The sequence below is a fragment of the Neoarius graeffei genome, chromosome 22, assembly GCF_027579695.1.
Source record: "Neoarius graeffei isolate fNeoGra1 chromosome 22, fNeoGra1.pri, whole genome shotgun sequence".
NCBI classification, from domain to species: Eukaryota; Metazoa; Chordata; class Actinopteri; order Siluriformes; family Ariidae; genus Neoarius; species Neoarius graeffei.
The window spans coordinates 2,032,860-2,048,877 of record NC_083590.1 but is presented as its reverse complement, the minus strand read 5'-3'; positions in this window follow the sequence as shown (position 1 = coordinate 2,048,877).

Genomic DNA, 16,018 nt, shown 5'->3' with positions numbered 1-16,018 from the left:
AGTCTCTGATGATTCCCTCTGCTCTTTTCTGACAGCGCTGCACATACATAGAGTCCATGGAAGGAAGTTTTGTCCCTATGATCCTCTCCGCAGTCTTTATGACTCTTTGCAGAGCTTGGGGTGGTTCTCCACTAGAGTTGCAAATTGGGATATGGACCTTGAGCAAACTGATAAGTTCATAAGGCAGAATTCTGGTAGCCAATTTTGGAGTTTTATCAAAGTATCTTATTGCTTGATATGGCAAAATTCAAGGTCATTTCAAGGTCAAGGTTGCCCTTGTCTCTGTCAGTACACAAACAGGTCTCTGAAATGCCTAATAAATCCATAATCTCTGACAAAAATCAAAATGTAATTGACCCCAATTACAAATCTGGGCCTTATTATAAATAATTCTATTTGAAAATATATATTTATCACAATAGAACAATAAATATATGTATTAAAAGGGTGCAGCGTTTGTGTACTGACAGCATGTTTGTGTACTGACATGTTCAAAAATAAGACAACGAAGTTGATTATTTGAGCAGAACAGTAATAGATTTAATTTTTGAACCTCAAAAATGGTAGTAAAAAGCTGGAAGTAAAATTAAGTTTGTAAAAGGTGAGTGGGGGGGAGGGGCAAATTCAAATTTAAGTCAGTACACAGACACTCAGAAATTGACTAGGCCTAATCAGAAAACCTTTAAAGATATCCTGGTAGGATACATGTACTAGGTATAGGCCTATATACTAGTAGGTTGACAAAAGGGATTGAGAGACATCAAACTGTCATCCTATCAGATTGGTCAGTACACTAACACAATAGTCAGTACACAAACAGACCCCGGTGTGAGTGTATGGACTGTTAGTGTATGGACAAATAGTTCATCATCTGGTCACCAGGGTGCAGATGTGTATATGATGCCTGTGCATTGTAGTCTAGTTGAAAGGTCTTCTAACTCACATTCATGGCACAAACATGTTTTCATGACAAAGCTGGGCCTACATCATTCTAGAAGTGTTAGTGTATTGACTGCTATTATAAATTCTGTTAAAAATTGCCATACAAACCTGAACAATGCTGGAAAACTACCACAATATGAAATTCAATGTTTCCCTCCCTTGAACTTGTGGGATTCCCACAATGCACTGCAGTCATCTCATTAGAATAGTTCTGTCCATTTTCCCCAGGTGTCTCTAGTTAGTACTGTTATGCCGCTTTTCCACTACCAACGCGGCTGAGCCGTGCCGTGCTGAGTCGAGCCGAGTGGGGCTGTTGGAGTTGCATTTCGACTACAACCGCGCTGAACCGTGCTGGCTGGAAGTGGGTGGACACATTGGGTGGAGTTAGCGAAAGTGGGTGGACGTCAGGTGATGTCGTTTGGCGGCGCAAACAGTGACATCAGTGAGCTTTTAAGCGGTAGTCTCACAACCCGGAGAGTAAACAATAAACATGGAGGACATGGAGTCGTTAGTGTTGCTGGTCTTGGTGCTGTGGCTTGTTGTCACCGACAACGCCAACAGCGTATAGATGAGGCGAGGCGCATAAGGCTTCATAATTCTCGTAATTCGTAATTCTCCTTCTTCCGGGTTTACGGTGTTTACAGATCCCAGCGTGCTCGCGGGGCGTGTGTGGGCATGTGAGGACACTCCTCCTCACCAATCAGCGCGCAGGGCAGTGTCTCCTCACGCCCCTAGCCTCACTCAGCTCGGTTTGGCTCGCTTCAGCCCCACTCCAAAACCGTGCGAGTTTTGGGGGCTAAGCAGGGCTGAAGCGAGCTGAGTCGTGCTGTTTTTGGATAGTCGAAACACGAGCTGTGTCGGGCTGAAGCAAGCTGAAGTGAGCTGAAAAAGGGTAGTGGAAAAGGGCCATTAGTGTACTGACTTAATTACTTGGGACACCAAAAATCAATTTCTTGGCGGGAAAATTTCTGACTAGTATTGGAAATATTTTCAAAATGTGCTTTTCTTCATGCTGCATGGACAATATTGATCATATTTAAATGGGTGACACAAAATAATAACACCAATAAATATTTTTCAGCAAGGGTTTATTTTCCTTCTGGGATGTATGAGACACGCATTTTGGACCCCCTTGGGTACTTCCAATGAAAAATTCTACCAACACTATTATATTTGAGTGGATAAAATTTAATATCAATTAATTTTTATAATCAATAGGAAGGCATATGAACACAGACACCCTGATTTTATTTAAAGGCCTGGTCTCAGAATACTTAAGTGAGGTGACACCAGTTTGCAACTATAGTGGAGAACCACCCCTTTCCTCTCTGCCTGTGTGGTGTTACCATACCAAACAGTGATGCCTGCGGTTGTAGGTATCATGCTGCCATTTTGTCTCTAAGAACTACAACTCCCAGTCCTCTTCCACGTGACCTACGGCACGCGTGGGCGGGATCATCTACGTCAGTCCACCATGCGCGCATAAGTCTAGGCGGAAGCTCCGCTCTTTGTCTCTCGTGTCCGGATTCCAAGGAATCTAGACGCACAAAAGAGATGTTCTCAAACCCAAAAACACTTCCTCCTTGCAAGATTCACCATCCAGCGCGTTCTGTGCCTAACCACTGGCCAAGGTAAAAGTCCAGAATAGCACGATCTTTAAACTCAACCTGAGTTACAACCGGTTTATTCGTATTAGAAGTGACGTCACGACTGCAGCTCAAACGCAGTTTTAATTTGTAATTAGGAGTGACCAGAATTCCTCCTGATTGAAGTTCTGTGCACATTAATCAAAGACTTTCCTTTCATCATGAACGACGCGTCGGATCAAGAGAAGTTCTCTGTCCATGGAATCGACTCACGGAATCGACTCACGTGCTTCATGAACAGCGAAGCTCTGCAACGGCAAACATCTTCTCAGAACTTTGCTAGAGGCAAGATATTGAGTAAAATATATTTGGGCATAATAATTAAGCTAGTTTTAGGAAGTTGCTTTATTGAAAGTGTGAATTTAAACCCAGGTTTATTCATTACACTATTAGACACGCAGCGTATTGAATTGTTCTGTTTGTTTAATCTCATTTGTTTTAATAGGCTTTGCATGTCTCTCTCTTTCTCTTATTCTTCTTACTAACATAATTCTCTTAACACACATTTTGACCTTATTAAGAGTTCAGGAGTTTGGTAATGTTATGAGTGTGGAATCCTTTTGTTACTGAGAAAACACGTGCTCAACAGGCCTGACCAGGCCTGATACACTTTAGATAGCTTCCCTTTTGTCTTAGCTTAGCAACACGAAGCTAATCTGGGCCTACCTCATGCTCAAACACATTTTGCTTAGCTATACAGAACTAGCCTTTTGTCTAAACACATGGTCAAGCCCCTCCTCCACACTCAACATACCAAAACATCAGATAAGAACATTCCAAATTTTATAGCTCCCTCATACACGCACACCTTGGCTCAGGCCTAGGGGCCTAACACACACACACACACACACACACACACACACATATATATATATATATATATATATATATATATATATATATATATATATATACACCTCACTGCTTGTATATATTGATTTATTATTTTTATCTTTGTATAATAAATTCATTTATTATCAAAGCTGTGTATATTCATCTTGTTGGTGTGAACAATATCTGAAGTCCCCAGTCGCAAAGAATTCAAAAAGGTGCAGATTTATGTAATATAGTAAGTGATCAATAATAATTTGGAAATATACCATAATCTACCTGTTTGGTAATTTATCCAGGATTAATGGTATGATTCACTAAATGATTCATTGAACGATTCACTAAATGATTCACTGAATGATTCACTTCAAATGAGACTGATTCTATGGTATGATTCAATTCAAATGAGTCAAAGTAAACGATTCAATGGGATTGATTCATTTTAATTATTAACCTTCAAATTTAATGAGACTGATTTAATGAGATTGATCACTTAATTTCAATAATTAACTGATTGCACCCACAGTAATTGGTGCCCTGTGTGAGGCGATTGGTTTGTTGACTTCTTGAATATTGTTGCAACAACAAATAAACTATCAGTTTAATTCAATATCCCCAGGTGTGTTAAAACGGTTAACAGTAGCGTGATAACCATATCACAAATACTCATAACCTATTCAACTTAGGATAAGAGAGCATTTCCAAACCAATAAACCTTATTAATTAAAAGTTAATGTTAATTAATAACGATTAATTAATAATTAACTCATTGATTAATTATCTAGTGTCCAGCCTAAGTAAAATGGCATCCCCTCATGTCTCAGAAATGGAAGACACCGCTCAAGACGTGTCTCTCCTGGAGGTCATCGCAGATCTCATTCACTGCTCTGCCTCCGGGAAGGCAAACATTAAGAGCACGAGTGAGAGTGAATGCCAAAACAACATAGACAATTCAAACAAACATGAGAGAGATCCAAAAAGAACAACTTTTAGTGTCCAAGCGGCACTAGGTAAGCTATTCCTATCATACTTCCAAGATGCTGATTCAGAAATCAGAAGCCTCCGCGGAGAGGTTGAAAGGCTGACTACCAGCAACGCCGAGCTGACAGCCGATAATGATTTACATAGGGAGCGTTAGCTCTTGAAGACCTCCCTTGATGATTGCACCGAATGGCTAGAGAAAGCCGAAATGGTTGCTAAGAGGGCTGCCCAGGAGCAGACCCCCCAAGAGCAGCGCGAGGGGCGTGAAAGACCCCCAACAATGTGCCAAAGCTCAGAGCGGGAAGAGGCGTCTGAACCGGACACCGTAAATGATCTGGTCAAGGACCAGACACCCCACCAAACTCCATCAACTCGCTACTCGACTCCATCGTTTAGCCAAGATGGAGCCATCCTGCGCTCATCCGGAGCCCAGGACCCTAGTACACCCAGGTCAGTGTGCTACAGTACCCCTGATCAATCTTCAGATGAATCAGACTATGAATCTAGTGCGAAACGGGAACAACACCAGAGTAGCTTAGATAGTGAGTGCTCAGAAGAGCCAAGAAGGTCGCACAAGGACGTGCACCAAACCCTTCGCTTACGGCAAATTGACTTACTTGCCAAAGATGTCGAACAATTCGATCCCGACAATCAAAGAACTAATGTAAATGACTATTTACAAGAAATTGATCGATGCCTGATGGACCTGCCGAACGCCACAACATGTGAAAAACTTAGACTAATCTGGAAGACCTCCAGTAGTAGCGTTCGTGCCTTTTTAGAGACACTACCCCCAAACATTCGCGATAGTTATTCGAAACTTCGCAATTACATGAGGGAAGAATATGCGCCATACATGGACGAAACCTCCGCGACATTGTGTGCATTACAAATCAAACAAAAACAGTCTGAGGCGCCTCGTGAATATTACAGACGGCTACGTACTGCCTATTTCCAAGGTAGTAGCGCACCAGGGTTGGAAGAAGATAGAGGTTTCATATCTCTCTTCTTACATAACCTCCACCCAAGCGTGTGGACCCATGTCACACTGACGTGTCGACGAGGTCGCTATTCGATGAGGGGAAACTAGGCGACTAGCCCAAATGACCTGGGAGACCATTGTCAAAACCGCAAATGGAAATGATGATGAACCCAGAGTCCTTAGGCTCCAGGATGCAAATGGGCCCCCGCTAACCTTAGAAGGAGGCGAAGCTCCAAAAGGGGGACCCCCCTGGAGAAATCCCGGTCCGAACCGCCCCTTGCCGAACCATCACAAAGGTGAGTGAAAAATTGACAAGGTAAGGCCAGGAGAGACCGAGGGCAAGTCCACAGTGACTATGGCAATCGCCCATCACATGAAAAGGGTCGTAGGGAACAAAACGGTTGGCAGCAAAAACGTCATCCCCGCTCTGACCAGAAACGGCAGAAGCGTTCCGACCGTAGCTCTAAACGTAAGGGTAGAGATGACCAACACAGTGACTCAGACCAACCTGGTGAGTTCCCCTCAGAGTTGGACTCTTTAAAAGCCCAGTTGGCTGAAATTAAAGAACTGTTACAGGAGAGGTCAGACCCCTCAACAGATAAAACAAAAGAGCCCAAGAAAAATGACAAAAAGCTATTCGCTGGCATGACTAGGCCAGGAACCACGGGTATATCTTGTGAAAGGGGGAGGAGATCCCTCCGAAACAGCAGGCGAGGGTCAGGATGTAGGGCCCCCCTGGTGGCGAAGGCAAACACACAAAACGCACCTCTCATGTGCGCTAAAGTCTTCACCACCATTTCTCAGACACACGGCTCTCACAAGGCGACCCAATCCCAACCAAGCCCTGTGACATAAACTTAGTCAGCTTCACACAAAACAAAACCCCACAGTCATTGGATCCCACAAAATATGCACAAAACCGTTGCGACGAGATTAGTGCAAACACCGATCAACCGAGCGCCACGCGAGATCAAATTTCCGATGAACTTCAGTTCATGTCTTTGTACACCGAGTCCGGTGTCAAAACACCCGACATCGCGATTCCCCCTAGTGGCCACAATTCTTTGAAAAACCTCCCTCTATCCATCGACTCAGACACAGACACCCATTTCACTGCTGGTGTAATGGCTGTGCTGTGGAACATGTTAGGCGTCGAGGCGAAATTCCATATCGCGTGCCACCCTCAATTCTCTGGTCAGGCTGAACGAGCCATTCAAACCATTGTGAGCATGCTGCGAAAGTATATCACAAACCATGGTAAAATTTGGGACGTGAAACTTCCCTTGGTGCTAAGGGCCATTCGGTCCACCCCTCATTGCGCCACTGAAGTCACACCCTTTGGGATGATGACTGGGCGAGAGTCGGTTCTTTCCCCGCATCTCCTATACAAACCAGAGGCCATGAGTGTCGCGATTGCATACACCGCACATCAACATGTCGCCGACCTACGACGCCACCTACAGTCAACCTTTTACAGGTGCCCAAAAGAATCTCGATTCGAGAGTAGAAGGACACAAAGCCTACTATGCCCGAATCTCAGAGAAGTTCCTACCACCCTGGTCGAGACCTTTCGATCGTGGGAAAACCGTTCCCCGTCGCGTATCACATTAGGACAACTAGGCCTAATCAAATGCTTTCATATCGATTTCCATGATAATCGAATCAAACCTTGTTGAACAGTCCTCACTCCAAAAGGGGGTGGACGACAGCTAGGCCCATCCTATCCACCTAACTTGTACGCATCACTCAACCATAAGCGTACACTAACATTCCCGGTCAGACTTCACCAATCCAATGAAGTAATAACCCTTCAGTATAGCATGGTAGATAAAATACTAAAATCCGCTATTATTACTAGTGTGTATTCATCGCAAATACACCTGGCATATAGTCTTGGCAGTGCTATCCTCATTTTTGTGAATCCACAAGACTTAGAGATATGCACCCCCACTAAAGACATCCACTGGGTCTGCCCAGGCAACCCATACATAATACATGCCAAGTTAGATAAGATGGTCTGTGTCCCTGACAGCTTTAGCCGCAGTAGTGCACGCTCTCTGGCCAGACCACCCACTGCTATTACCAAACACAGAAGATTTCTAGAAGATTAGGTTTGCCAACCCAAACACTAATATTTCTTTCCTTCCTTCATTTCTTCTCTTTTCTTGTTTTTTTTTATGCATAAGAAATTGAACACTACATGTTTCATGTTCAATGTTTAATATTTTTTTTGATGTGGTTTTGATCTAGTTAGTTAGATAGTGATTATATGCCCCAAATGCCCATAGTGATTATATGCCCAAAATTCCTCTGTCTCTAACTGTCTTACTGGAACTCACAAGTTTACACAGTCTTCACAGGACACCATGAACTGTGCAGAACAAGTCTACCTCAAGGACTATGGACACGGCGATGATACGATACGGTGCTCTCAGTGCTAGGACTCCGTCATACCCCTGAGACCAAAAGGGGGACTGTAGGTATCATGCCGCCATTTTGTCTCTAAGAACTACAACTGCCAGTCCTCTTCCGCGTGACCTACGTCACGTGTGGGCGGGATCATCTACGTCAGTCTGCCATGTGCGCATAAGTCCAGGCGGAAGCTTCGCTCTTTGTCTCTCGTGTCCAGATTCCAAGGACTCTAGATGCACAAAAGAGATGTTCTCAAACCCGAAAACACTTCCTTCTTGCAAGATTCACCATCCAGCGCATTCTGTGCCTAACCACTGGCCAAGGTAAAAGTCCAGAATAGCGCGATCTTTAAACTCAACCTGAGTTACAACCGGTTTATTCGTATTAGAAGTGACGTCACTACTGCAGCTCAAACGCAGTTTTAATTTGTAATTAGGAGCGACCAGAATTCCTCCTGATTGAAGTTCTGTGCACATTAATCAGAGACTTTCCTTTCATCACGAACGACGCGTTGGATCAAGAGAAGTTCTCTGTCCACGGAATCGACTCACGGAATCGACTCACGTGCTTCATGAACAGCGAAGCTCTGCAACGGCGAACATCTTCTCAGAACTTTGCTAGAGGCAAGATATTGAGTAAAATATATTTGGGCATAATAATTAAGCTAGTTTTAGGAAGTTGCTTTATTGAAAGTGTGAATTTAAACCCAGGTTTATTCATTACACTATTAGACATGCAGCGTGTCGAATTGAATTGTTCTGTTTGTTTAATCTCATTTGTTTTAATAGGCTGTGCATGTCTCTCTCTCTCTCTTATTCTTCTTACTAACATAATTCTCTTAACACACATTTTGACCTTATTAAGATTTCAGTGAGTTTGGTAATGTTATGAGTGTGGAATCCTTTTGTTACTGAGAAAACACGTGCTCAACAGGCCTGACCAGGCCTGATACACTTTAGATAGCTTCCCTTTTGTCTTAGCTTAGCAACACGAAGCTAATCTGGGCCTACCTCATGCTCAAACACATTTTGGTTAGCTATACAGAACTAGCCTTTTGTCTAAACACATGGTCAAGCCCCTCCTCCACACTCAACATACCAAAACATCAGATAAGAACATTCCAAATTTTATAGCTCCCTCATACACACACACCTTGGCTCAGGCCTAGGGGCCTAAAACACACACACACACACACACACACACACACATACATATATATATATATATATACACATACATACATACCTCACTGCTTGTATATATTGATTTATTATTTTTATCTTTGTATAATAAATTCATTTATTATCAAAGCTGTGTATATTCATCTTGTTGGTGTGAACAATATCTGAAGTCCCCAATCGCAAAGAATTCAAAAAGGTGCAGATTTATGTAATATAGTAAGTGATCAATAATAATTTGGAAATATACCATAATCTACCTGTTTGGTAATTTATCCAGGATTAATGGTATGATTCACTAAATGATTCATTGAATGATTCACTAAATGATTCACTGAATGATTCACTTCAAATGAGACTGATTCTATGGTATGATTCAATTAAAATGAGTCAAAGTAAACGATTCAATGGGATTGATTCATTTTAATTATTAACCTTCAAATTTAATGAGACTGATTTAATGAGACTGATCACTTAATTTCAATAATTAACTGATTGCACCCACACGGTGAGGATGCTCTCTCTCAGTCCTCTGTAGACCAGGGTGAGAGGGCGATGGTTCAGACCAGCTTTCCTGAGCAGACTGATGAAATAAAGCCTTTGCTGGGCTTTTTTCACTGTGGCTGTGGTGTTAAGAGTCCAGCTCAAGTCAGATGTAACCTGCAGTCCCAGGAATCTGTAGCTGCCGGCCCTCTCCACCTCAGTCCCTTTGATGATGAGAGGCTGTAGAGGGGGAGGATTCTTCCTAAAGTCCAGTATTATTTCTTTGGTCTTGTCTGCGTTCAGGATGAGGTCGTTCTCTCCATAGACAAGAATGTTATTTACCAGGGTCCTGTACCCTGACTCGTCTCCCTCCTTGATGAGCCCCAGGATAGTGGTGTCATCAGCATATTTGATGATGATGGTGTTGTCCTGGGTGGAGACACAGTCATGGGTATACAGGGTGAAGAGTTTGGGGCTAAGGCAGCAGCCCTGTGGGGATCCTGTGCTGACTGTGAGCTCAGCAGTCATCTGTCCTCCCATTCTCATCACCTGTGGTCTTTCTGTCAGGAAGTCCAGAATCCAGTTGCAGGTGGGAGTTGGGATACTAAGGTCTGTCAGCTTCTCGGTCAGCTTGCCCAGGCAGATGGTGTTGAAGGCAGAACTGTAGTCCAGGAAGAGCATCCTGGCATACATTCTGCTGCTTTCCAGGTGTTGCAGAGTGTGGTGTAGGGCTATTGCTACCGCGTCGTCCACTGATCGATTGGGATGGTAGACAAACTGAAGGGGGTCGACAGTGTCCGGGACTGTGTGGTTGATGTGTGTGAGGACTAGTTTTTCTAGGCACTTCATGGTGACTGATGTGAGTGCTACTGGCCTGAAGTCATTTAGGGTGGATGTGTCTGGTCTTTTGGGGACTGGTATGATGGTGAAAGATTTGAAAATACGGGGGACTACAGCCTGGGATAATGACAAGTTGAAGATGTCAGCATACACACCAGCTAGTTGTTCCCCACAGGCCTTCAGAATTTTGGGAGGGATTCCGTTGGGTCCCACGGCCTTGTGGGGGTTCATCTTCAGAGCCTTCAGGACCTGTGTGTGTGTGTGTGTGTGTGTGTGTGTGTGTGTGTGTGTGTGTGTGTGTGTCACCTGAAAGGCAGTGTCCGTAGGGTCACAGGGAGCTTTTGAGGGTGTATTCGTATTCAGCCTGTCGAACCTGGCATAGAAAGTGTTAAGGCTATCTGGCAGGGTGGCATCTCAGGGGTCTGCGGTTGCTGTGGTTCTACTATAGTTTGTGACAGACTGGATTCCTGCCACATACTGCGTGTGTTGTGGTTGAGGTAGTAGCTTTCAAGTTTATGGGAGTGAGCCCTTTTGCTGCTCTGATGGATTTCTGCACCTCGTACCGGGCTCTCTTATACTCCACTTGATCTCCTGACTTGAAGGCCTCCCGCCGCTTCCAGATTTTCTGTTTTATGTCCCCATTAAACCAGGGTTTTTGGTTGGGGAACATACGCACAATCCTGGGAGGTGCACATATGGACGTGCACCAGCTGATGTAGTCGCTCACAGTCTCTGTGTATTCGTGGATGTCATTAGTGGCTTCTTTGAAAGTTCTCCAGGCTGTGGCCTCTAACCAGCTCTGCAGGCTAGCCTGTGCACCTTCAGTCCAGGTGCTAACGGTTCTGACTGTGACTGGTTTTGTCTTGAGCCTTTTGTTGTAAACTGGTTTGAGCCAGATTGCCAGGTGGTCAGACTTTCCAAAATGGGGTTTTGGTTCAGCTGAGAAGGTGTTTCTGATGTTGCTGGAGCAATGATCCAGTGTTTTATTTCCCCTGGTGGGAAAAGTCACAAACAGATGCAGTTTAGGCATGTTTTTCCAGAGATTGCAATGGTTAAAATCTCCCAGAATTATGACGGCAGCATCAGGATACGTGTTTTCATGCTCACTGATCATGTCATGTAGCTCCTTCAGTGCAGCCTTCTCCTTGGCAGAGGGGAGGATATCCATGACACTCACAATGATGCATTGCAGTTCTCTGGGCAGATAAAATGGTCTTAGCTTCAAAGTCAGATATTCCACATTTTCAGAACAAGATTTTGAGATGATCTTACAGTCGGTACACCAGGACTGTTTGACGAGGGCGGCCATTCCTCCTCCGCAAGTCTTGCCGCTTTCCACAGCGCTTCAGTCCTCTCTGAAGACCGTGTAGCCATCTGGTGTTATTGCCTCGTCGGGTGTCCTCTCCCCCAGCCAGGTTTCACAGAAACACAATATGGAGCAATCCTGAATGTCCTTCTGCGTGGAAATCCAAGCGTGGAGTTCGTCCATTTTATTTTCCAGAGACTGAATGTTTGCAAACAATATGACCGGGAGGGTTAGCCTTCCATTGCTAACCAAGCGCCAGAGCCTTCGGTCAGCTCCTCCCCGTCTGCCGCACCTCCGCTTCGGCCTGTTGTTCTCAGGGGAGCTCCCTGTCAGGGGCCGGCCTAGCATCAAGTCAGCATAGCATGTTAGCTCAGGGTAGGATTCCAGCATGCTCTGGTCAAAAAGTCTGAAATGACTCCGCTGTCTCAGCTGTAATAAGATCGCCCAATCATAAAAAACGTTAGCAGAGTGTGTCTTAACTCGGCACAAAAAAGTAAGAAGGAAAAGAAGACAAAGAAGTAACTTGACTCGGAGAGCTCCGCGACGTCACTCTCTGGGGAGCGCCATCTTAAATAAAAATCTAGAATTGAAGAAGTGTGTACTTTCTTTCCCATTATATATATATATGTGCATCTCAAAATGTGTCAAAATATCTCAAAAATGTCCAGAAGATGATCATCGACACTCTCCACAAGGAGGATAAGCCACAGAAGGTCATTGCTGAAAAGGCTGGCTGGAAAAGGTACACAAGCAAAAGGGATGAGCACAGCCTTGAGAGGATCATCAAGAAAAGTTGATTCAAGAACTTGGGAGAGCTTCATAAGGAGTGGACTGCGGCTGGGGTCAGTGCACCAAGAGCCACCACGCACAGACGTCTTCAGGAAAGGGGCTACAACTGTCACATTCCTAATACCAAGCCCCTCCTGAACCAGAGACAATGTCAGAAGCGTCTTACCTGGGCAAGGGAGAGAAAAAGCTGCACTGTTGCTCAGTGGTCCAAAGTCCTCTTTTTAGATGATTCTGAATTTTGTATTTCACTTGAAACATTTTGCATTTCATTTGAAACATCATACTGGACTTCAAGCACCTTGGATTCTGTGCCTCTCCGTTCTTCCTCCAGATTACAGGACCTTGAGTTCCAAATTAAATGCAAAATTTACTTTCATGTGAAAAGAGGACTTTGGACCACTGCGCAACAGTCCAGTTCTTTCTCTCCTTAGCCCAGGTAAGACGCTTCTGATGTTGTCTCTGGGTCAGCAGCAGCCTGATATTAGGAATGTGACAGTTGTTATACAGTGCTGGAGTTGAATTCGAACTGGAAGCATGAATCTGAACACTTTCTGAAAACAGAATTCAGAATGGCAGGGGACAAAAACGAAGTTACTCAACTTGTAGAAGCCCTCGGAAGGAAAAGCAGATGGAGTCTCGAAACGGGTGCATTCACATTTATTTCGTCGTTCTTTCAGCACCGTGAAACTAAAATTTAATAACAAAATGTACATCTTTCACAAACAAGAAGACTAGTCCAGTAATAAAGAGAAGAGTCCATGTACAAGCACAATTCCTACACCTTACACCTTCACAATTCACATCACCATAATTACACGTTTACCAATAAGCACAGCCTACACACATTACAAAACATTCATAGTCACATGTCCTCAATAGCGACACTCACGGTTCACACATTTCACTAATTATCTTAACAACAAACAAAAAAGAAAAAAAAACAGAGACATTGCATACCTCGCTCCACTTTCCAAGGGTGCAAACTAGCAGTCCATTCGGCAATCCATTAACACTCCGTGTTGCCACTTGTAAACACTTCAACTCAGAATTCCAACTTTGTTGAGACATAAAAAAAAAACTTCTAAAACTTAGACAAAGGTGGATTCACGCCATGTGTGTGTGCTGTGCTGTATGTTCAAAGTCAGACCAAAAACGTCAATATACTTTTATAAAATGTCTACCATATTGGAGCTGTTGTCTGCGCATGCGCATCATCACCAAGGGATTTCAAAATAAAAGTTGCAGAACATAAGCGGTCACTTACACTCCCACCAAATCATGTTATGATGAATGAAGTGCAAACGAATATGAATCACCCATGATTTCTAGGCATAGAGCACATCTTAAATTCTTACATACAAGAAAAAAATAAAATAAAAATGTATAATGCATGTGGTGTGGGTGGAAACTGTTTACTAAGCTTCAAGTAGTAAGACTAATTTTTGGATAGGCCGTTCAACAACTGAGGTTTTAAACGTGTAGGGTCCTTTCTTTATCAGATTTCGATCTCCAACTTGCACCTTGACACGACGAACCAGCCCATCAGCTCCTTCTGTGACATCAATCACACGTCCAAGATGCCACTCATTCCTAGGGAGCATATCCTCCTTAATAATGACCAGGTCATTTATCCTTAGATTCCTCCGGGGTGCATGCCACTTCTGTCTCAAGGAAACATTCTGGAGATATTCTCTCCTCCACCTACTCCAGAACTGCTCAACAAGGTATTGTACCCTGCGCCACCTTTTTGCAACATACAAGTCCTCCCTCACAAACTTTCCAGGTGGTGGCGAGGCAATTTTGGACTTCATCAAGACAAGGTGATTTGGAGTCAAAGGCTCCAATGAATGGGGGTTGTTAATTCCCTCAACACTTAAAGGTCGACTGTTTACAATAGCCATTGCTTCGTAGAACAGTGTTCTGAGAGATGAGTCATCTAATCTCCCTGAGCATTGAGCAACAGTAACATTTAACACATTCTGGATTGTACGGATTTGGCGCTCCCAAATGCCCCCTGCATGACTAGCAGAAGGAGCACTGAATATGAATTCGCATTGCTTATCTGCCAGAAAAACTTCCAGTGCCTTTATATCGCATTGCTTAAGGGCTTCTTTGAGCTCATTTTTAGCGCCAACAAAATTTGTGCCTTGGTCACAGCGTAGCTGACTGACAGCTCCTCTCAGACTAACAAAACATCTTAGGGCATTGATAAGACAGTCCATAGACATGTCTTCCAACATTTCAATATGGACTGCACGTGAATACAAACATGTAAGAATGAGCTCATATCGCTTGTACTTCTTTCGACCCCTTTTAACTATAAATGGGCCAAAGCAGTCCATCCCACAAAATGTGAAGGGGGCTGAAACTTGGCAGCGTTCTTTGGGGAGATCTGCCATCTTTTGTTCCTCTACAGGTCGTCTAAGCTTTCGACATTTTACACATTTGTGAACAAAGTTGGCTACAGTCTTACTCCCACCTTGAACCCAAAAGCCATTATTTCGCAGCTCCATCAATGTTTGATTACGCCCCTGGTGGCAGATCTGGGTATGATAATAACCTATTATCAACTCTGTAATATGGCTGCCCTTTGGGAGAATGATGGGGTGCTTTAGCTCTTGACTCAGTGCTGCCTCTTTCAGTCTCCCACCAACACGAAGTAGACCTGCTTCTAGAAAGGGGTCCAGGCAAAACAGAGAACTTGAACTTGGAAGACTCGTGCCATTGCAACTCGTTTGGAGGACCTTCATCTCTGATGCGAAGGCTTGTTGTTGGGCCATTTCAATCACGATCTCTGCAGCTCTCTTCCATTCTTCAACAGACACACAGTCAGCATATGATGGAGTTTCTTTGGATCCCATTCTCTTAATCCTTGCAATCACCTTGATGAGCTTTGTCCAGGAGGAAAACCGATCCAAACGTCTTAAGATATCACTTGTTTTACTAACTTGAGTAGCAAATACCTGGACTGCTCTAACCTCTGGATCTCCGACAAGCAATTCAATTGAGGCCTTAGGGGGTAGCATCACATCCTTTCCCCACAGGAATTTGGGTCCACATAGCCAGTTAGATGACATGATTTCCTCTGCGCTGACACCCCTTGAGGCAAGGTCGGCCGGATTTTGTGTTGTATCAACATAGTGCCATTGATTTGGATCTGTACTACTCCTTATCAATTGCACGCGGTTGGCCACAAATACATGAAACCGCCGTGCTTCATTAAAAATATACTCCAACACCACCTGAGAGTCAGTTCAAAAGAATTCTTCATCAATTTTCATTTGCAATTCAGTTCTTAACATGATACTCATTCTAGCAGCAGTAACAGCCGCTGACAACTCCAATCTTGGAATACTTAAAATTTTCACTGGGGCAACTCTTGCCTTTGCCATTACAAAGCTACAATGGATCTCTCCCTTGTTGTCCATGTATCTTAGGTAGGAACACGCCCCATATCCTGTACTGCTAGCATCCGCAAAGTGGTGCAGCTCAATCCTGACAATTTTCCCAAGGTTGTGCGAGCCATTACATCGGGGTATAGTGATGTCCTTCAACTTTCTTAGTCCATTCTTCCACTCCTCCCACCGTGATTGCAAACTTACAGGAATGGGATCATCCCACCCAACAC